This window comes from Sus scrofa, chromosome 13, assembly GCF_054392235.1.
Source record: "Sus scrofa isolate SSC_HxYL_T2T_F1_AM1 chromosome 13, Sscrofa_HxYL_maternal_Yorkshire_Landrace_v2.0, whole genome shotgun sequence".
Classification (NCBI taxonomy): domain Eukaryota; kingdom Metazoa; phylum Chordata; class Mammalia; order Artiodactyla; family Suidae; genus Sus; species Sus scrofa.
In genome coordinates, this window is record NC_139395.1 from 27,959,955 (window position 1) to 27,983,500 (window position 23,546).

Genomic DNA, 23,546 nt, shown 5'->3' on the forward strand with positions numbered 1-23,546 from the left:
GTCAGGTTGGAATGTGAATGTGAGACATTACTGCCAACTAAAAAAAAAAAAAAAAAAATACAACCTGAAGGTTGAGAGTTAAGTTGTATTTGGGTCAAAATTAGGACTTAAGCCTGGAACACAGCATCTCAGGTAGCTCTAAGAAACTGCTTCCAAGGAGGCAAGGGGAGGAGCTAGGATATATGAGTTTTTGCAATAATGGGGAGGTAGTAGGAACAAAAGATTTGCAGAAGACCAGATTTACAGATTTGCAGAATGGTGCACAAAACCATTTCTTTGGGAAGATGTGAGCTTACTGGAATCACTCCTTTGACCTGCTTTCCTGAGTTTCCTCAGGGCTCACTGGCCCACCCTTGGCAGTGGCTGTTCTCTCAGGTGACCATGATATCTTTTGTTTTGCCCACTAACTACAGCACGTGAGACAGTATTTCAGATAGCCCTGAAATACTGCCCCAAGGAGGAAAGGGGGAATATCAAGATTTAAGTCATAAAGGTGAAGGAGGAGACGCACGCAGCCATGCACACTTTTTACAGCAGTTCGCTGCTGGTCTCATGAAGGTGACTGCTAGTCACAGACATCAGTCATCATGGAAGGATTTTAGTGTTTTTCTAGATATGAGGAGATGTAAGAATTGGGCTCATAAAAGCTTCCCCTGAAAATGTTTAACTATCTGAAGGCCCGTTCTGCCTCACTCCTGGTCTCCACCCTGAGCTCTATTGGTTGGCAGTTGCAGTGGCTCGTGTTCTACTCCATGTAAAGACTGATGGCAAGTGCCAGACTTCAGTTCGTATTATGATCAGAAGAATAACCCTAAATCTGCTCTTTTTCATAGACTATATATATATATATATATATATATATATATATATATATATATTCAAACAGTCATTGGCTACCCTATACCCTGTCACTACAGGTAGAGGCAAAAACAGTGTTAAAAGGACAGACTCCAGAGTCAAATTTGTATGTGGTTGCCTGTTTCAAACATCTAAAGCTTTAGTATGCATAGAAATCCTCTGGGAATGCTGGTTTGCCACAGAGGCATGTGCAGCAGTGTCATAGACCCAACAAGTTCATGTGCCCAAAGCACAGTAAGGCCAAGCAAACCAAAATGTTAGAGTTTGGAGCAGAGAGAGGTTTACTGAAGGGCCAGGCAAGGAGATGGGTGGCTCCTGTGCTCAAAAGACCCAAACTCCCCCATGCTCTTCAGTAAGAGTTTTCAAAGGCAAATTTGAGCTGAGGACTGCAAGGTGCATGACTTTCTTCTGATTGGCTGTGGGGGAGGGGGAGGTGGTAATAGGGTGGGGCTCCAGGAATCTTGTGCTGACTGAAGTCACCATCCTTGTGGGTGGGGGCCTGAGTTCCTGCAGAAGAACTCAGAGATGTGTATCTGATTATTGTTTGTATCCCCTGAGGAGGAACTAGAGTCCCGGCTTATTGCCACACTATTGTCACTTGACTGCTTTTCCTCAGTTTCTGTGTCTCCTCACTCCCCTACGAAGTAACTGTTTGCATCTGGCCTTTGACATCCAGGGAATGTCCAGGAGCTAAAGGTCCAAGAAATGGGGGGCATGGAAAGCCTTTGGTACCTAGGGGGGCCCCGCAGGGTCCTGCTTGTTTCAGTAGACCTAAGCCTAATTATATAGGCTTGTATAATTCACATCCTTGTATAATCCCTTCCTCTTGTGTGTGGGCTGGGTCAAGTGACTTAGTGGAAAAAGTGCAGTAACAGTGATGGAATATCACTCTGAGAATTGGCTATAAAAGCCTGAATTCTGTCAAGCTCACACTCTCTTTCTAGCTTTCCTTCTGTGAGGCTTCATGCTCAGGAAAGCAGACTGCTGTGTAATGACTAGCTCTCAGGATAAGTTTACGTGGCCAACAGCCTGATACAATCTGAATCCTGCCAAGAGCCACATGGACAAGTTTGGAAGTAGATCCTCCCCAAATGGAACCTCAGATTGGTGGGCTAGAGTAGGATAGTTACACAGCAGGTTGTAGAAGTCCCGGTAAGGGACCATAGATAGAGAGGGAAACCTAGGGGACTTTGGGAGATCACTATAAGTTTATAATAGCTCAAGAAAGCCATCAGAACATTTCGGAACCAGCCTTGCTTCACTATGAAACCGTAAATAAAAGCAAGAGATATGCCTCGGTTCATTAAGTGAAAGATAAAATGAGGCCTGCATTCAAGTTCAGCAAGATAATGATCCTTGGTATCAAGGACAGGAATTTAGGGGAAAGATGACATTCCAAAACAGGAAACCCTCATACAGAAACTCGAGATAATTCTACATATTTTAGCCTATGTTACCACCCTCCTCTGATTTGAATAAGCACCATGAGCTTCCTAGTTTGACTTCACAGAGTCAAATGCCCTCTTACCTGATACAAAGGAGGAGCTAATGAGGAAAGCCTGACATCTACTCAAACAAGGAAGAAGCCATTCTTTTCCCACTCTCATTTTTCTTAGAATATAAAAATGTAGCTCACCTAATCCTCCAGGCAGAGTTTTCTTTTCTCTCACTGAATTCCTTCTGCACTGAGACACAAAGAACCTGAGCCCTCAGTAAGTCCAGACACCAGGTGAGTGATTCTAATTAAAAACCTGTGGGTTCAAGTCCCAGTCTGGGTTCTGGTTGGGTTCAAGTCAGAGGGGTTTCAATTTCAGACTGTGGCCTCTGTTTACATATTGCTGGTAGATTTGTAGGAGATCCTGAGCTGAAGCACCAGCTAGGACATGCCCAAATTCCTGGGACCCCATGACTATGAGGTAATATATGTTTGTTGTTTGAAGCAGTTACATTTTGGAGTAATTTGTTACACAGAAAGACATAACTAATGCCCATGCCACCATACATATGCCACCCCTTCTTTTACTCATTCAATCAATGTTTATGGAGCTAGATCTATTCAATATTAGATTCTTTGCAAGATGTTGGAAAACCATGGAGACAAATCAGATATTACTCCAGCTTAACATCCTGGTGGGAAAGACCAACTTAAACATGTTAAGTTACTCATAACTTAGAATTTAACACAAATAATTTATACTTTTACAAACTATCTTAGGTCCTTGGGAAGAAACCAAAGAGGGTGGATAAAGATTTTAAAATTATCATAATGATGGAAGTGAAGGAAATCCAAAGTCAGATGCCAAGATGGCACTGGGAACACCCCTTGAGAAAGAGACCTTTTAGCAAAGACAGGATGGATGGGAAGAAGATAAACACAAGGAGGTTGGGGAGCAGCCTGTATTACATTTCTGATGTAGAAAAGAAGCAAGGTGTTTTTAGACCTACGGTGACTCCTGTGGCTATTGTTACTGAACTCAGGTTTAGCTGCTTGCACTCAGAAAGTCACTTTTCTTGTCTTTTTTTTTTTTTTTTAATACTGTTATCTTTTTTTATTTTCCCAATACAGTATTTTTTTTTCTACTGTACAGCATGGAGACCCAGTTACACATACATGTATACATTCTTTTTTCTCACATTATCAGGCTCCATCATAAGTGACTAGACATAGTTCCCAATGCTACATAGCAGGGTCTCATTGCTAATCCATTCCAAAGGCAATAGTCTGCATCTATTAATCCCAAACTCCCAATCCATTCCACTTCCTCCCCCTCCCCCTTGGCAAGAAAGTTACTTTTCAAAATAAAAATTTAGACAGAAGCATACTGTATAATACATTGCATGTGTTACACTGTATTACATACATTGTATATAATACAATGTATTTTTATATATTGTATATAGTAAAATACATTTTATATATTTGCATTTGTATATATATTTGTATATATTATTTGTATATATTATATATCTATGTATTTGTATATATTACACTGTATTATATACATATATATATATTTGTATACATACTGGTCAGATTTTTTTTGTTCATTATTAATCCATGAGAAGAAAATTTGTGAAACACAATTGAAAATGTATCACTGAGTTTTGCTCTTATCTCACAAATAGCAGCATGGCAGAGGGATGGAGGAGACAAAAGTCATGAATAGAGGCACAGATGTATTTTCAGGATATTTCTAAGGCTAATGGAAACATCATGTGGGAGATATTTTGGTCATTTGTTTTCAAGGAGTCTTGAGAATGAATAAGACCTTCATCAAGATGTGCCGATGTTGGTCTGCAGGCAGGGAACCTTTAAAAACATGCTCATCAGCTCTATATAACTGAGAGCTCTGGGGGCAAGACCGCCTCACAAGAATGACATATAGGCCAAGAAATTCCCCTGCAATTGCTGCCCAACTGGTCAAATTCTAGGACACCTGGAAGTATCATCATTTCACTCTAGCTGTTGCTCTGTTCTCAAGTTAACTATTTCTTTCCTCATTAAACTTTCTTTCTCTCAAACTCCTGAGGAAAACAGTTTAATAACTCACTCACATGAAAGTGCTTATGATGGAAACAAGAATAGTAAATATCATTTATTGAGTTTGAACAATGGTCCAAAAGTCATGACCAAACATCACAAAAAAGGTAGCATTGCTGATCCTTAAGCTACTGCTAAAGAAATGAAAGTTTAGAGAGACTTCCTAACATGTTCAAAATTATAGTTAGTATCTGACAGGATTTGAACCAAGTCATGTGACTCTGTAGGATGTCAAATCCTAGAAACCACCTTTCTAGGATTTTTCAGGGGAAAGAAAACATTTGAGGTGTGAATAGTTAAACTAATGGTGATCACTTCTAATGATGGAATTTCAGAAACTGTGGAGAAGTGGTATCTTAGAATATTTAAAATCCTAGTGTAAATACAAATTGCCGTGTGTTTAAATGTAATTTTGGAAACACATGATACAAGAGAGAATCCAAGCTTCACAACTTCTGCACTTTTTTTTTTTTTTTGTCTTTTTTCTTTTTAGGGCCACACCTGTGACATGTGGAGGTTCCCAGAGTCCCAGGGAACTCCCTGCTCTCATTTTCCCATATCATTTTAGCCTCTTACCATTGTCCAACACAGAGGTTAAATCTGGACCAATCATCTGGTGTTTTTTGTTTTTGTTTTTGCCTTACCCACAGCACACAGAAGTTCCAGGGCCAGGGATTGAAACTGGCCATTCACAAAGCAGTAACCTGAGCCACAGCAGTGACAACACTAGATCCTTAACCTGTTGAGCCACTATGGAACTTCAGTTTTTTTTCTTTCTTTCCCTTCCTTCCTTCCTTCCTTCCTTCCTTCCTTCCTTCTTTCTTTCTTTCTTTTTTTTTGGGGGGGTCACCTGTGGCATATGGAAGTTCCCATGCAAGGGGTCAAGTTGGAGCTGCAGCTGCTGGCCTATGCCACAGCCACAGCAATGGCAGATCCGAGCCTTGTCTGTGACCTACACCAAAGCTTGCAACAATGCCAGATCCTTAACCTACTGAGCAAGGCCAGGGATCAAACCTGCATCCTCATGGATACTAGTAGGGCTTGTTACCACTGAGCCACAACTGGAACTCCTCGTTTAACTTAAACAATATTTCTTTTTTTCAACTGAACTACTTGTCAAGATTTTAAAATATGTTCAAAATAAAATAAAATATGTTCACTACACATAAAAATTCTTATTTCTGGTTTCTTAAAAAAAAAATGGCAAATCTAGCTTTCCTGGGCTTGCATTTCCTCAAGGCAAAAAGAAACCAGAGTTGAATAATAGTGGTATCCTCTATGTGGGCCAGTGCTCTTTCCAGGTCATCACAGTCTCACCTGGTGCACTGCCTCATTCATGCTACCTGCCCTGCAGGGCCTCCAAGTGCAGCTGGCAGAGCGATATGCCGGCTTCCTATCTTCTGTAGACATTTGAGATCCCTGATTTTTCATCACTGTTATGAATCCAATGTTATGTTCATATAACTTCTGGGCAGGCAAAGGAAATTCCCTTATTTCAGTGGCCATTCACTGAATGCTTGGAACAGGGGCTCTCATACCTGACACCCAGTGGGTGTGTTAAAACACAAATTGCTGGGAGTTCCCGTCGTGGCGCAGTGGTTAACGAATCCGACTAGGAACCATGAGGTTGCGGGTTCGGTCCCTGCCCTTGCTCAGTGGGTTAACGATCTGGCGTTGCCGTGAGCTGTGGTGTAGGTTGCAGACGCGGCTCAGATCCCGCGTTGCTGTGGCTCTGGCGTAGGCCGGTGGCTACAGCTCCGATTCAACCCCTAGCCTGGGAACCTCCATATGCCGCGGGAGCGGCCCAAGAAATAGCAACAACAAAAAGACAAAAGACAAAAAAAAAAAAAAAAAAAAAAAAAAAAACAAATTGCTGCAGCCCAGGCCCAGAGTTATTTTTTTTTCCTTTTTTTTCTTTTTAGGGCTGCACCAGCAACAAGTGGAAGTTCCCAGGCCAGGGGTTGAACTGGAGCTGTAGCTGCCGGCCTATGCCCCAGCCACAGCAATACCAGATTGAAGCTGCACCTGTGACCTACACAGCAGCTCACCGCAATGCCAAATCCTTTAACCCACTGAATGAAGGCAGGGATCAAACTTACATCCCCAGGGGTACTGGTCAGGTTCTTAACCTGCTGAGCCACAAGGGGAGCTCCCAGAGCTTCTGATTCAGGAGGTCTGGGGGAGTCCCAGAGAGTACATGTCTAGCACCTTCCCAGGGAATGCTAATGCTACTGATTCAGAAACCACTATATGTAAAACTATTGCCTTAGGAAAGATATTTTTAAGCTATGGTAAAACCCATGCCCTATCTTCTACCTCTTTTTGTTCTTTCCCACATAAATTCTTGACTTTAAAAAACCATATGCTTTACTTCCCACCCAAATAAAACCCTTCTCTTTTATTCTTCTAGAATTTCTCCAAGGCCAGGGCCGAGAGTCATCTACCTAAAATGGCTTAGAGACAGGAGGATGGTCTTGGTGACACATAGACCTCTTCTCTTGCCTTACTTTTATTTTATTTATTTATTAATTTAATTATTTATAGGGCCACATCCACGGTGTATGGAGGTTCCCAGGCTAGGAGCCAAATGGAAACTGTAGCTGCCAGCCTATGCCACAGCCACAGCAATGCGGAATCCAAGCCATGTCTGTGACCTACACCACAGCTCAGGCAAGGCTGTATCTTTAACCTACTGAGTCAGACCAGGGATTCAACCTGCAACCTCTGAATACTAGCCGGGTTTGTAACCTGCTGAGCCACAACGGGAACTCCTTCCCTTGCTTATATCTTTCTTCTTTTATTATATTTTCCATGTAATTTGTCATGGTGATTGCCAATTTTATGGCTGCCATCCAAATGCACCTGCACTGCCACCAATCCCAGCCAGAGTGGAAAATCTGGAGCTTTTCCACTTCTAGCAGTTCATAGCCCAAATCATATCTGCTGCTAATCTATTTATATGATTTGGATGGCTGGAATCATCCAGAAGAGTCATGCTGTGAAATCTAGAGAAAGTAAATGTACCGTAAGAAAAAATAAATTGGCAATTTTTTTTCTCCTGGCCATTTTCCACTGTGTGTATTTTTTCCCTATACATTGTTTCTTGTATTCTCATTGATCACTTTTAAGCTCCTTGTTCCTCTACATGTGACTCATTCCTCAAACTTCTCTTTAAATAAATTGTGGCATATGCCACATGCATTCAGATCTTTCTCAGTTCAGTTCAAATAAAGTCCTGGGAGATATCAGGAGAGGGGGCCACAGAGAAAAAATGAGCCTGGTGTGCAGTGGCCTCCAGCTTGAGCAGTGGACAGAAATCTGTGCAGCCAGAATCATTAATGTTCATTTCCTGTTTTCCTGCCTTGTATGGGAGCTGTAAACACTTCCTTCCTGACACTGACCTTTTGATGAAAGGAAGACCGCAGAGACATATCTCTTCAAGGCTTCATTTAACAGGAATGCTTAATGAGATGAAGCTGTGCAATGACCAATATGAGGAAGATGTGCCAGTATTAGGATGTTTTGAGGTAGTAGCTTTTTTCAATCAACAGTTATCTCTTCAGTTGCTGCTGGAACAGGAGTACCACAGAAGGAGAACCTGGCCTAGAAAATATGGAAAACAATGTGTAAAAACACATTAAAGGAGGTGATATTATTTATTAAGCACCAGCCTTGTACCACATTCCCTCTAAATTAGACTTATAGTCCATCAAAATAGCTTCAGTTTCTACTTAATTAGAAAGGTGTATGTTCCTTATGAAGAAAACGCATTATGTAGCTGTTAAATTTTATGAAGCAGAGGATCTAGGTTTTGATTGTTAATTCTGAAAAATGGTTCTGAGACAAAAATATTCCTATAAATAGCGGGTCAGTGTAGTGCATTTGCATTTTTATTTATAGATCATTAGCTATTTCACTAAGAGCTGGGACAGGACAGAGACTTGTAGTTAAAATCACCAGCATTTCAAAAGGAAAATAAACAATGTCTGAAATCATGGAGTAAATTTCTGATGACTTATGAGCTAAGTTACAATGGATGCTTAGTGCACAGCTTTTCAGATATGCCTCATCATTGGGAAAGGTAAAGTATAACCTCAATTTGAAAGAAAGAAACCATTTAATGTGGCCAAATATCAGGAGGGAGGAGTAGGCGGACACTGAGCTTACCTCATCAAAACCATCAAAAATACTACATGTGGAGCAATTTTCATTGAGAATAACCTGGAAACTGGCAAAAAGGCTCTTCTACAACCAAGGCTGTAAAGAGAGGTCCAAATATAGTGAAGTAGGAAGGAAGGGGAAGTGAGTAAGTTGGGACCTGCACCCCTAGCAGGGACTCAGAAGAAGAGGGGGACATCACAGGCTTTGGGGATCCAGGGAGTGAGGGGTTTGAGTCATATATTGGGCAGCCCTGGGGTCTGACACCAGGAAGACAAGTTCCCTAAGCTGGTTTGAAAACCAATGGGACTAACAGGGGGTGCTGCAAGAAACCAAGACTCTGCTCTTGAAGAGCACATGCACACACTTGCTCCTGGTCACAGCACAGAGGCAGCAGATTGAAAAGTGCCCAGGGCTCTGGCCAGGTTTTTGGGCCTGTTCCAGCATGCATCATAGCCAGCACTAGGTGTCTGCTCCAGCTTTTCTTGCTCTGATGCTGCTCTCCACCAGGATGGAGGCTGCTGTTGCCAAGGAGGGCGGCCACACTTAGGATGAACAGAACCAACCTGGGTCTGACCTTGCCTCACCAGGGCCAGGGGCAGCCTTAGCCAGCGCACATATCCCTGCCCATATTCAGGAGGAGCAAAATTAGCCCAAGTGGAGAATGGCATTGCCCACAGAAGCGACAGCAGCTCAGTAGTGAGGCACCAACTCCCCTGGCCCCAACTTAGCCTCCAATAAAGAACGGGGGAAAAGTGAAACCAGATCAGAAGTGCAGACCCTAAGCCCTCACACAACTACTACTCCAAACAAGGCAGAAACTACTATCACACATAGAATAAAGCCCAGCTCCTCAAGATTTCTGCTCCAGCACCTTGGACCCTGGCACCACCTCCAACAGGGTCTCTGGAGGTGGTGCCAGGGTCCTGTCTCTGGCTCCAGCCCCTCCAACTCCAGACCTAATTCCCACCAAGATGACAGCTTCCAGCACACCCTGGGGGAAGACATGACCTCTGATCACTTCAGATCCAGGTATTTCATCAAAACCACGAGCACACGCAGACTGCATAGGGAATTCACAGTTGACACACCTTCAAGACTAGGATAGGTAACTGCTTCACCTAAAGAGAAATAAAGTTAAACAAAAATGAGAAGACAGAAGAATATGCTTCAAACCAAGGAACAGAAACTGCCCCTGAAAAACCGTTAATGAAAAGAGATAAATAATTTACCAGAGAAAGAGTTCAAAGCAAGGGTAATAAGAATGTTAACTGTACTTGGGGAAGGAATACACAAACACAATACTTTAACAAAGAATACTAAGAGTTTTAACAAAGAAATAGAAAATATGATGAGCCAGTCTGAATGAAGAATACCATAACTGAAATGGAAAATACACAAAAAGGGACTAACAGCAGACTAGGTGATATGGAAGAACATATAAGCAATCAGTAAGATAGAATAATGGAAATCATCCAATCAGAACAGCAAAAAGGAAAGCAGGTTTTGTTTGTTTGTTTTAAAAGAGGATTGTTTGGAGTTCCCTGGTGGCTCAGCAAGATAAGGATCCAGCATTGTCACTCCTGTGGAGAGGGTTCAATCCCTGGCTCGGGAACTTCTGTGTGCCATGGGCATGGCCAAAAAATAAAATAATGAACAATGCTATTAAAAGCGGACAAAAGAACTAGATGTTTTCGCAAAGAAAACATAGGCACAGGAAAAGATGCTCAATATTGTGAATCATCAGAGAACTGCTAATCAAAACCACACTTGTTAGAATAGCTATGATCAAAACGTCTACAAATAACCAATGTTATCGAGGATGTGGAGAAAATGGACCTCTCATGCACTGCTGGTGGGAATGTAAATTTGTACAGCCATTATGAAAAACGGCATGGAGATTCTCTTAAAAAACTAAAAATAGAATTACCATGTGATCCAGAAATTCCACTCCTGAGTCTTTGCATGAAGAAAATGAAAACACTAATTTGAAAAGGTACATGTGCCCCAGTGTTCATGGAAATATAGTTTAAATAGCCAAGATCTGGAGGGAACATAAATGTCCATTCACAGATGAATGGTAAAGAAGGTGTGGTCTATGGCATATTGGCCATAAAACAGAAGAGAGTTTGCCATTTAAAAGAATATGGATGGATCTGGAGGGTATTAGGCTTGCCCTCCAGAAATAATTCAGATAGAGAAAAACAAAGATGGTATGTTATCACTTATATGTGAAATCTAAAAAAATAAAACAAATGAATATAAAAAAACAGAAGCAGACTCACAGATTTAAGTGAAAAATTAATAGTCACCAGTGGGAAGAAGGTTGGGGAGGAGGGGAAGGTTAGAGGTAAGGGATTAGGAGAGGTGAACTACTATGTATAAAATAAATAAGCTACATGGATATGTTGTAGAGCACAGGGAATAGAGCCAATATTTAATCATTATTTTGAATAGCATGCAATCAATGAAAATAGTGAATCACTCTTTTGTATACCCGAAACTAATATATTATACACCAAGTATGCTTTAATCAAAAAAAGACTTTTAAAAAGAAGTAGCTCTTTAATGTGGTATTATTTTTCAGTGGGCAAGAGATGAATAAAGCTTTGCTCCAAGTTTTCTCTTTATAGTTCTGTTCTATCATTGTTAAGCCTAGGATCTACTTTTAGCACTTATATGTACTTAGATTTCAAACACTGGTCAGCTTAATTTTACTTGGGTTAGGAAAAAGGCCCAGAATACCTGCTCTTTTTTCTCATAGCCTGTGTTTGAAAAAAGAGCAAGATACCTCAAAGAGTTGATATCCAGATAGGAAAAGTCTTCTAAAGTGAACTGAATAATCCTGGTTACCTCTTAACAAATTTCCAATAATGAGAATATAGGGGTAGGAAGAAGGAGAAGGGACAAATGCTTTCTCCTCAAAAGGCTTCTTCCTTCTATGTCATGCAATGAAGCAATTTCTGAAGAAAGTGCTAGACTGTTTCTAAGGATCATCCACGCCCTCAGTCTTTTAAATCATCTCCTAGTGATTATGGTTCTGCCAAGATGGACATAAGAGACTGGAAGGGAAAAAAATGAACTGGCGACCTACCTGGTTTTCAGCTGTTTTTCAGCAACCAAAGCTACTTCCTAGTCACTTCTCTCCCCTTTTGGAAAATGTTTCTTTTTCTTCTTTCGTTTCTTTCTCTTTCTCTTTTTAATATAACACTCTGTAAAAAAAATACAGTAAGTTCTGGAGAATGTAGCCTTCTCTCTCAACTTTTGGTCATCAGTACACTTGGTGCTGTGATAAGCTAAAAACACAAAGAGCATGTGTTCCACAAGGTAAGAAATCCAGGATACTGGGAAGGGGTGTGTGTGTGTGTGTGTGTGTGTGTGTAAGAGAGAGAGGCAATTTAAAGGATATCCCAGTAGTCTTCATTTTCTGATAAGGGTGAGTGATTGTTTAATTTAGGAGTGGCTTATCAGGAGATATTAATTGCTACAGATCAAGAATCTTTTGCTTTACCTAAGGGTAAGTGAGCAGTCAGAAGATTCTGATACCTTTGATTCTATAGTCTCAGGGCTACCAACTATCTCTACATATCAGGCCATGTCTGCCTGCCTACATAGATGACAGTTTATAACACATTTCATTTTTCTGACATGCTCCTGTACACTAAAATGTCACCACGTTGAACTTGACAAAGCTGCATGTGGGGCAGCAAATAAAAGCTGTGTTTCATTTCAAAGATGAACTTAGAGTCATTATATTGAAGAGGTAATGATGAGTGAATATATAAATAGATTCAAAGAGGGTTAAGCCTTCACAGAGATAGACATCAAATAGATTATTGAGGAAACTAGGATATTTCAGGCTTAAATAACTTAGAGATTGACGAAGACATTAGTACATAAGCCTGCTTCTTCAGATCCTGAGTATGACAGTGTGATATTTATTACACTGATGTTCTGACTATTTCAAGAGCCCAGAGTATTGTCAACAGGACACAGGAAATATTGGCTGGAGCAGAAATAATAACAAGGGGGGGAGTGTACCTATTGAGTGAGATAATGTCATTTTAGACACAATGAGCTTCACTTACTAAATTCAGAACACTCAGATGGGCTTCAAGTGACCTGCTGTCCTGGGTACAAAGACCTGCAAACTAGAGAGGGCTTCACGGCTGTGAAGCTGGATTCATGTCACAAAGATGGGCGAAGGCTTGTTTTCAAGGTAAAATTTCCAGATGGGCTCTCATGCAGTTGTCATCACCAAAATCTGGCTGAGCCCAGGCAGAAATCTCCCCACTGGAAATTTTACTGAGGAGTGAAAATGATTGTCTTTGGAGCCCTGTTCTTGGTTGAGCCTCAACAAAACACCAACCTAGTTTCTAACAGCCCAAGGCCACACCCCTACCCCCTTTGAAGTGCGTGCCTGAGAAAACTCAAGACTGCCCCCAAATTTACTATTTATTTTAGCCAACATCTGAACATAGGGCTGCTGTCTCCCAATTCTGTGGGAGGATGGACTGCCAACTTTGGTCACTGCCAGCAGACACTTCCGATCAGTGTCACATTTACCCTGATTAAACCTTTGCCCTGTTTCTCTTCCCTGACCCCACTGAACCCATGCTTGGACCCCTCTTTATGCTTTCATTTTCCCTTTTAAAGTGATAATTCACCTCTGAACAAAAGGAGGATGAGTTCAGTTCACGCTGGACTCATTCCTGTTGCAATAGTTAGTACCAAATAAAATCCTAGTGTCTGGTTTTGTGTATCTTTGCCAGATGTTTTAAGCAAGTTACATCATCTCCCAAGACCTGCATTTCCTTTTCTATCGAAAAGTTTCTCAGACTAAGGCAACGTACCTTCCTTTTCCAATTCTTATAAACACTCTATCTTCAGAGGAGATTATTTTTCAGATTTTACTCCATGGAACTGGAGTGTTTCTAGGTTCACACCAGATTTGCACATGTGCACGTGCATGTGTGCATGTGTATATATGTATGTGTCTGTTGCAAATTAACAAAGGATCACTTTAAATCTCTACTACTCTCCATTTTCTATTTTTTCCCTCTTCTCTCCCAAAAAGCTTGATGATAGAAAGAGATGGCTATGGACTGGAAAGTAGACACACAGAAACAGGCACACACACAAATACATGCACACAAAATTGCATCTATTAGTAATAATAGCCAATACTTACTAAATGTACATGCAGGACCTTGTAATACATTGTTCTAAGCCCTTTAAACAAATGCCTAGCACACTGCTTCACACATAAACACTCAATAAATATGCTTAAGAAATTTTGAATATTTGAAATGCATAAAATGCCTTTCTTCCTTCAAATCTCCTAATGAATTGTCAATTAGGGTTTTTAATTGCTGGCAGGAGCAGTTAGGCATACAAATACTTATTTGTAGTTAGTTTTCTTTAATGTATAATTAAACTGCTAATATAATTAACCTCAAAATAAGCTTTTCCTTAGCCTCTACTCTAACCTTAGAAATCTTATTTGCTTGGGAGTTCCCATCATGGCTCAGTGGTTAATGAACCTGACTAGTATCCATGAGGATGCAGGTTTGATCCCTGACCTTGCTCAGTGCGTTAGGGATCCAGTGTTGCCATGAGCTATGGTGTATGTAGGTTGCAGATGTGGCTCGAATCCTCCATTGCTGTGGCTGTGGCATAGGCTGGCAGCTACAGCTCTGATTTGACCCCTAGCCTGGAACCTCCATATGCTGTGGGTACAGCCCTAAAAAGACAAAAAAAAAAAAAAATTCTTATTTGATTAAAAAAAGCCAGGAGGTCTACAGAGAAACAAACAAAGAATACAGCAGCAGGAATGGCCTTTAGGCCTCTAGATCATCATTAAGACCTAAATCCTAGGCCAGGTTGGAGGCTAACTCTTTCACCGATGATCTAGCGGAGGTCCTCCTTGATCCCCCCTCTTGGGACAGAAGGTCACTGGGCACACACTGGAGTCCTTTTAAGAGAGCAATTCTTTGTGCTGCAGGGAAGTTCTCCAAAAAGCCCTATGTGCATGGGAAGGTGGAGAGCAAACTATTTGGGAAGAAACCTGGAGTTCCAAAAAACTTTACGTCAGTAAAAATAATGACATTTTCCTTAACTAGGCCAGTGGCCTTATGTAGGGAGTTGCCACCCAAACATACACACACACACTATCACACATGCATGAACTCCCCACCACACACACACTCACACCAACCTTATTTTGACCAATCAGTGATGTAATTACTCCTATTCCCAACTGTTTCTGAATTAGCTCATTGTGTTTATCTTAATCCGCATGTCTGGGATTCATAAACTTGGGTGGCGAAAGAATACACTAAATATGGTATTAAAAAAATTGTGTAGTTTTACATAAGAGTAAGAACACTTCCAGTTATTTTTTATTAATGATCAATATATTTATAAATTTTAGAGATAAAGACTTAAGACATCTTTCTAAGAGCAATTAATCCTATTCATACACTTAGTTGAAAAGATTCTTTTAAACATATCTCAAAACCACCTTTTTTTTTTAACAGCATATGGAAGTTCCCAGACGAGGTAGGGGTCAAATCGGAGCTGCTGATGCCACAAGCACAGCAACGCCAGATCCAAGCCACGTCTGCCACCTACACTGCAACTCACTGCCACACCAGATCCTTAACCCACTGAACAAGGCCAGGGATCAAACCCATGTACTCATGGTTACTCATCGGGTTCGTTACTGCTGAGCTGAAACAGGAACTCCTCAAAACTACATTTATAACTTCACTATATCTTACACTTTAGAACATTTCAAATATCTAAAATGAAAAAACTTTAACAAGCAAAATCTAAACTTTTTTAAGACATTTGTATAAATCTAAAAGCTAGTCCAAAAGACCGTCTACCTTTAGATTTATTTCCAGTTGTTTCCTTTGCCTTAGTGAAGTCCCATCCACATTCTTCTGAACCTAATTGGAGCCACAAAGTATAAGGCACCATTCTTATGGAGTTCAGATCACTCTCTTAGATGAGCCTTTCTTATTTTATTTAAACCATTTTATTTTCCTTCTTGGGGAATGCTTTGAGAAGTTTGAAACTCTTTCATCCCTATAATTTTGGCTCAGTTTGTCAGGGTACTAAATAAGATGCATGAAGGTGAACATACTTCTTTTCTTCATTGTTTCTTTTTTTAAATATACAGCCTGCCTCTCTTTTTATTTGGACAATTTTCATGCCCTGGTGAGAGCAGTTTATATAAGCATTTGTTCTAGTCTATTTATGTATTTTGATATTCTCTTTTTTTTTAGTTTTACATCTTTACCACTCTTTTGCCTCATTTTTCTTATTTTAAATTTTTTTATATTTTTAAATTAAAATATAGTTAATGTGCCAATTTCTGATGTATATAGCCAAGTAACTCAGTCATAAATACATATATTCCCTTTCTTATATTATCTTCCATCATGGTCTATCCCAAGAGACTGGATATAGTTTCCTATGCTATACAGTAGGACCTCACTGTCATTTTTCTTCTCCTTGATTCCAGGAAAATGTAGATGTCATCACCCTGTATTTCTCTCAGTGTTTTTTATGAATTTCAAGCCAATTGACAGGTTTCTAATTCACAAGAGGTCTTTTGGGTGAAATGACCTGGGGAGAGGAATAGACAATTTTACTTAAATGGCCTCTTTCTGTTTAGAGTTCTGTAAGCCTGGTTTAAATTTTTATCAATTCTTTTTGTAATCAAAACTGAAACTTTTGCATTTAACTCAGAAATAATGTTATTATTCTTAATTTTATTGAAAAACTAAAAAATTTGATGCATCAGGAGTTCCCATAATGGCACAGCAGAAATGAATCCAACTAGGAATCATGACATTGCAGGTTCGATCCCTGGCCTCACCCAGTGGGTTAAGGATCCAGCGCTGCCTTGAACTGTGGTGTAGGTCGAAAGCGAGGCTCAGATCCAGCATTGCTATGGCTATGACATAGGCCAGCAGCTGTAGTTCTGATTAGACCCCTAGCCTGGGAACTTCCATTTGCCCTGGGTGTAGCCCTAAAAAAAGCAAAATAAATACATACATAAATAAAAAATAAATAAATAAAAAACAGAAATTTGATGAATCAAATGTGTGTTTATGTATAATAGAATCACTTTTTTTTGTATAGCAGAAATGATTACAACATTGTAAATCAATTATATTTCAATAAAACTTTAAAAAATGAAAACAATGTTTGTAGTAGGAATATGAGCTATATGTACTATAGTATCAGTGTGTCTATTTTTTTTTTAAAGCATAAAAGACATTTGGCTTTGTCTTTCTAAGGAAAAGTAGATATCACCCATTTAGGATCTGAACCTATAAAACCTGGACTAAATTCAGTGATGGGAAGAGAAAAATGAGATGTGAGACATTCAAGAGTCCTTTAGAGAATCCCATGAAGAGGTATAATGAAAATGGAGCATTCCTTCTATTAAGACCAACAATTTGCAACATGTATAACTCTGTTTTAAAACATGTGCTCAGAGTTCCCGTTGTGGCTCAGTGGCTAACGAACCTGACTAGTATCCAGGAGGATGCTGGTTCGATCCCTGGCCTTGCTTAGTGGGTTAAAGACCCACTGTTGCCATGAGCTATGGTGTAGGTTTAGGACTTGGCTTGGATTCCTCATTGCTGTGGTGTAGGCCAGCAGCTGTAGCTCTGATTCGATCCCTAGCCTGGGAACCTCCATATGCCTTGGGTTTGGCCCTTAAAAAAAAAAAAGGACAAAGATAAAAATAAAATATGTGCTTTATGACTGCTTATGACCAGAACTTATAATGAAAATGCTAACAGGTAGATGGACACATTCTGTACAAATTAGAATTGCAAAAGTTAGCTTTAAAAAACAAGGTGTTGAAATTTAGGGGAACAGGTCAAGTGGGGAAAATTATCTCTCTTGGTGAAAAAAGAATTAGAGAAAAACGATGCTAGCAAAACTAAGAGGGATTGTTATGAGGATACATGTCTTGTTCCTGCTCTGGGCCATGGATGGCAATAGATAGAAGACACTGAGGACAAGAGAATATTCCCAATGTCTTGTAAGGGTTTAGCATAAAACCATCCTAAAGAATAGCTCCTCTTTAAAATAACACTACCTAATGAGTTATTACTGGCACTTACTACACTAAGACATTTTGTTGCATAGCAATGCTACCTTAGGATTGCTTAATACTTCATAGTTTACAATGCATCATACTTTCTCTCATTGGAATCCTACACTAGCCCTGGAAATAGAAGGCAGTTGCCATGTGACAGATGAAAAAAAAACTGAAGCTCATAGAGGTTATATGACTTCACATGGTCACAGACTAGATACGGGTCTGTGCTTTTACTTAAAAACTTAGGCTCTGGGGAGTTCCCTTCATGGCTCAGCAATTAACAAACCCAACTAGGATCCATGAGGTCGCAGGTTTCATCCCTGGCCTCACTCATCAGGTTAAGGATCTGGCATTGCCATGAGCTGTGGTATAGGTCGCAGATGTGGCTTGGATCCCGCCTTGCTGTGGATGTGGTGTAGGCTAGCAGCTGGAGCTCTGATTGGACCCCTAGCCTGGGAACCTCCATATGCCATGGATGTGGCCCTAAAAAAAACTTAGACTTTGATTCCTTATCCAGCTGGCTTTCCACAAGTACCATTTACTTAAAATAGTAGTTACTAAAAAAAAAAAAAAAAAAAAAAAAAAAAAAGAGTGCTACCTAAAGATGTAAACCCAAGAACCAAAACATGAAGAAAGAATTACATTTTATAATTATGAGGCTCCTAAAAAAAGGCTATATTTGGCAAACTTGCCCATGGACCAAATGTATCCAACCACCTATTTTTATAAATAAAGTTTTATGAGAACACCGTCACTGTCATTTGTTTATGAATCATCTATGGTTATTTTTACTATAACAGCAGAGATGAGTAATTGCCATAGAGATAATGTGGCCTTGCAAAGTGAAAAGGATCTGCTATCTGATCCTATACAGAGGAAATTTCTCACCCCCTGTTCTACATCACTCTCTAAGTAGTGTAGCATCCCTTTACTCATACTACGTGAGTTAATATTTACACTAAAGGAGGTTACTCCATTTTTATAATACAAGCCCATAGGACAAACTTTTTCTGACTTAATTTAATAAAACTTGGAGGCTCCACGTATGGAAAATACTGTAAATATGCATGATTTATGGTCATAATGATACAAAGTAACATCAATTGACTTGGCTTCAAAATTCACACTGATAAAATGATGCCAAACATTACATGAGTAGAATTAGTAGACTACAGAGTAGAATTAATTGACTACAAATTAGAATTAAACCATTGACCTGGTTCAGGTTACCATGACTATGTTGTTTGGAGACCTCTCTGGCCTATTGTAAGAGTGTGCAGGAAACACATGTATCAAGACCAGCAAATATTTGCCTTCTTAATTTCCAAAAGTCATGTGTGAAAAAAATGCCGCACTGTTTTTTGGGTTAAGTGAGTCTGTATGGAGGCCCTCTACAGGCTCTTCCTTGCAGTTATTAGGTTTCTTGGACATGTTCCCTGTTGGTTTCCATAACCAGGTGTTTTGTTTTTGTTGTTGTTGTTTTTTGTCTTTTTGCCTTTTCTAGGGCCAGCAACACAGGATCCGAGCCCTGTCTGTAACCTACACCACAGCAACGGCAACGCCGGATCCTTAACCCACTGAGCAAGGCCAGGGATCGAACCTGCAACCTCATGGTTCCTAGTTGGATTTGTTAACCACTGCGCCATGATGGGAACTCCCCAAAACCAGGTGTTTTGGAGGCTTGTCTCTCCTGTGCAAGATCTAGTGATTATAGTAACTGATGCGAAGCTTGACTCATTCATTCTCCAGGGGAAAAAGACCTGCAACGTTGTGACTCCTCCTAATTGTGAAACACTGTGGCTAGGCTGTGCATTTTTCTTTGGTGAACTTGTATCTCTGCCTCTCTTACCTGCCTATGCTGTCCTTTTATTCTTTATTGTGGAAGTCCTGTTCCTCCAGGTTTCAGGTCCTTTTTCAAGAGAATCATTCTGTATGTAGTCACAGGCTTGTTATGTCCATGGCAGGAGGTGAGTTCAGGATCTTCCTGCATCACCACCCTGAACCTTCCCTACGCTTTTACACTTTATATGTATTTATCTAAAAAATGAAATTGTGTGTGTTTAAAAATTTACACATATGCTGTAACATTGTGTATTTTCTTAATTTCCTTTTCCAAACTTATTATCTTTTTGAGATAAACCATTATTAATATATAGCTACATAGCTAATTCCTTTTAACTGGTAGTATTCTATCATATGACTGTAAAATACTTCACTTATCCATTTCCACAGTGGTGCTAACTTAGTTGGTGGTTTTGAATTTTTGGTTGTGTAAACCATCCTTGCACATGTTCTCTTATTCTAACGTGTGGCCATTTCTTTCAGGTATATACCTAAATATGCAGTTATGGGGATGAAGGATACGACATCATCAGTCTTACAAGACCCTGCCAAGTTGCCTTTTAGAGCGGTTGTAACAATTTATACGCCTTCCAGCAGTACAATGTGAGTGTTCATTTCCCCACATGTGAGCCAGTACCTAATGTCAGCTCTCTTTTAATGAGGATATTTATTTCTACAGTTAGTTTTCAGTCTCTTAAGGGAGGCATGCTTTATTTATGGTTTTTTTTTTTTTTTTGGTGTCCTTAGGGTCTTATATATGGCTAATCTATACTGTACTTGGTATTTATGGATTAATCAATTGGCCAGCAGTGCCTACGACCAATATGTCTGTGGTCTATTGAGGTAGAGAGTCAGCATCCGTAGCTTTCTAAGTGGAACTGTTCTTGTTATCTCATACTATCTCAAACAAGGCTGTATAAAATCCCACCTACGGAATAGGATATGAACAATTTGCTTTGGAGGCAGAAATGAGATAACTCAGGCTATTGCAACCAAATTAAGAACACTTAATCATCAGAACTAATTAGTTAAAAATTGAGCTCTTGTATACAAGGAACTGGTTATGGTTACCTCTTTATTTAGAATCCTCTTGGCTGATGGTATTAAGATAGAGGCAGTTTCCCTGCTTCTATTTCATCCTACCCTCTAGGATATTATCCATTTGAAATTATTTTTTAATCTATCTCTCTCTCTCTCTTTTTTGTCTTTTTAGGGCCGCTCTTGCTGCATATGGAGCTTCCCAGGCTAGGGGTCGAATCCGAGCTGTAGCCTCCAGCCTACACCATAGCCACAGCCACAGCAATGGCAGATATTTAACCCACCGAACTAGGCCAGGGATCAAACCTGCAACCTCAGGGTTCCTTGTTGGATTCGTTTCCGATGTGCCACGACAGGAACTCCTTATCTCTCTTCTATATCCAAATTTCCTCTCTCAACTGAATCCTCCTTTCAGTATGTAACACTACTCATGTCTTAGACATCCTTTAAAACTACTTTTCCACTCCCATATCTCCAACCAGATTCCTCATATCTCTCACCTCACTCACCACCACACATCTCTCAATAGTATCCTCTTTCTCAGTGTGTGATATTGTGGCTGTGATTCCAATCACTCCGCTGGATCATCTCTTACCAGTAATTTAGTATTGCTCAATCCAAGGGACATCACTGTCATCTCGGTTTACCTGATATCTGTAGCATCCTATTTAATGACTGCTTCCTCCTTATAGAAACCCTGGCGTCAACTGGCACTAAACGTTGTACTTGCCTCCTTTTTCTTCCCTGACCCTACCCTATTCACTCTACCCTATTGATTTCACCTCCTTTGCATTGCTCACATATGCCCACCTCATTCCATTTCTCCCACCCACTCCCCTTTTCAGTATTTTCCACCAACCATCATAAAAGCTTTCCAACTTGTAGTACATGTTAATTTTTCTTCTTGGCATTGTATTAGTTTGCTGCTGTAACAAATGAAAACAAACTTAATGGTTTAAAGCAACACAAATGTATTACGTTATTGTTCTGGACTCCAGTAGTTATAAAATCAGTAGTTATAAAATCAAGGTGCTGGCAGGGCTGCATTTCTTCTGGAGATTCTGGAAGAAAGTTTGTTTCCTGGTCTTTCCCAGTTCCCAGAGTCCAGCTGCATCCCTCGGCTCTTGCCCCTTCCTTTTCAATCCTGACTTTCCTCAGTGCATCTCCTTCTCTAACTCTGACCAGCATGCCTCTGACCAGCATGCTCTGACCAGCAAGTCTCTTTTGATTACACTGAATCGCCTGGATAATCTGGATGCTCTCCTTTCTCAAAATACTTAAGGTAATCGCATCTGCAAAGTCTAGTTTGCCATGTAAAGGTTCCAAGGAAGGACATCCTTTACAGGTTCCAAGGATTAGGACATGAACATTTCTGGAGGGCCATTATTCTGTCTACCACAGGATGCTCCTACTCTCGCAATTTTCCTCCCTAAAGTTGCTAACTGCCACTGAGCCTTCATTTGTTAGAACTATGAACATTTTTGTATTTGATTGATCAGTGTCCAACCATCCTACTAGTCAGTAGACTATATTAAAGTAGGAGCCATGCTGGTTTCGCTCACTGCTTTATCTCCATACCCAAAAGAGTGCTTGATATATTGAAGCCACTACTTTGTCCTGAGTGACTGAATGATCAGATAAGTTCAGAACAGATGGGTCTTAGGTCAAGTACCCTGGGAAATAGAAATAGAATAGCATGCAGAGTTTATTGGCTTGTGAACTTGGATCAGCATCTGTAGGAGAGTAAAGAAACAATACTGGCTCCTCTAAACCCACAGGACCATGGAAGCAGGAACTGCCTTTGAGAAGCATCTTGAATCAAAAGGCTAGGGCTGAGCCTTCACACCACTTGAATAAACTCATTGTTTGATGTGAGCTGCCCTCGTGGAAGGGATATAACTTTGAGAGAGGCAGAGGAAGGAATTGGATAAAGAACCTTTCTGGTCAATGGCACTTTTTGGAGAGGAGCTCAAGTGTCCCATTAGCAGTACAAACTCACAATATCTGGAAAAGAAGTGTCTCAGCTTTGCCTGAAGTTTCAGGCAGTGCATACAATGGCCATCCAGCAAATAGTCCTTTTTCTTCAGGGTACTAAGAGTTTAATTATATGTTCTGCAAGTAAGCAACCAGTCCTCAATTTTCTTAGCTTTCAGAAGATATTGTGCTGTGGTTTTAGAATCTATACTTGGTTCTACAATTTGGATTCGATTTGTTACAAAACACATTTTTCTTTTGACTCAAGGAATTAGATGTATAGAAAAAAAATTTTTGTGTGAAAGTTAAAATAATTGAAATGTATTTTTTTATTTTATTTATTTATTTTTTTATAATTTTTTTTATTTTCCCACTGTACAGCAAGGGGGTCAGGTTATCCTTACATGTATACATTACAATTACATTTTTTCCCCCACACTTTGTTCTGCTGCAACATGAGTATCTAGACAAAATTCTCAATGCTATTCAGCAGGATCTCCTTGTAAATCTATTCTAAGTTGTGTCTGATAAGCCCAAGCTCCCGATCCCTCCCACTCCCTCCCCCTCCCATCAGGCAACCACAAGTCTCTTCTCCAAGTCCATGATTTTCTTTTCTGAGGAGATGTTCATTTGTGCTGGATATTCGAGTCCAGTTATAAGTGATATCATATGGTATTTGTCTTTGTCTTTCTGGCTCATTTCACTCAGGATGAGATTCTCTAGTTCCATCCATGTTGCTGCAAATGGCATGATGTCATCCTTTTTTATGGCTGAGTAGTATTCCATTGTGTATATATACCACTTCTTCCGAATCCAATCATCTGTGGATGGACATTTGGATTGTTTCCATGTCCTGGCTATTGTGAATAGTGCTGCAATGAACATGCGGGTGCACGTGTCTCTTTTAAGTAGAGTTTTGTCTGGATAGATGCCCAAGAGTGGGATTGCGGGGTCATATGGAAGTTCTATGTATAGATTTCTAAGGTATCTCCAAACTGTTCTCCATAG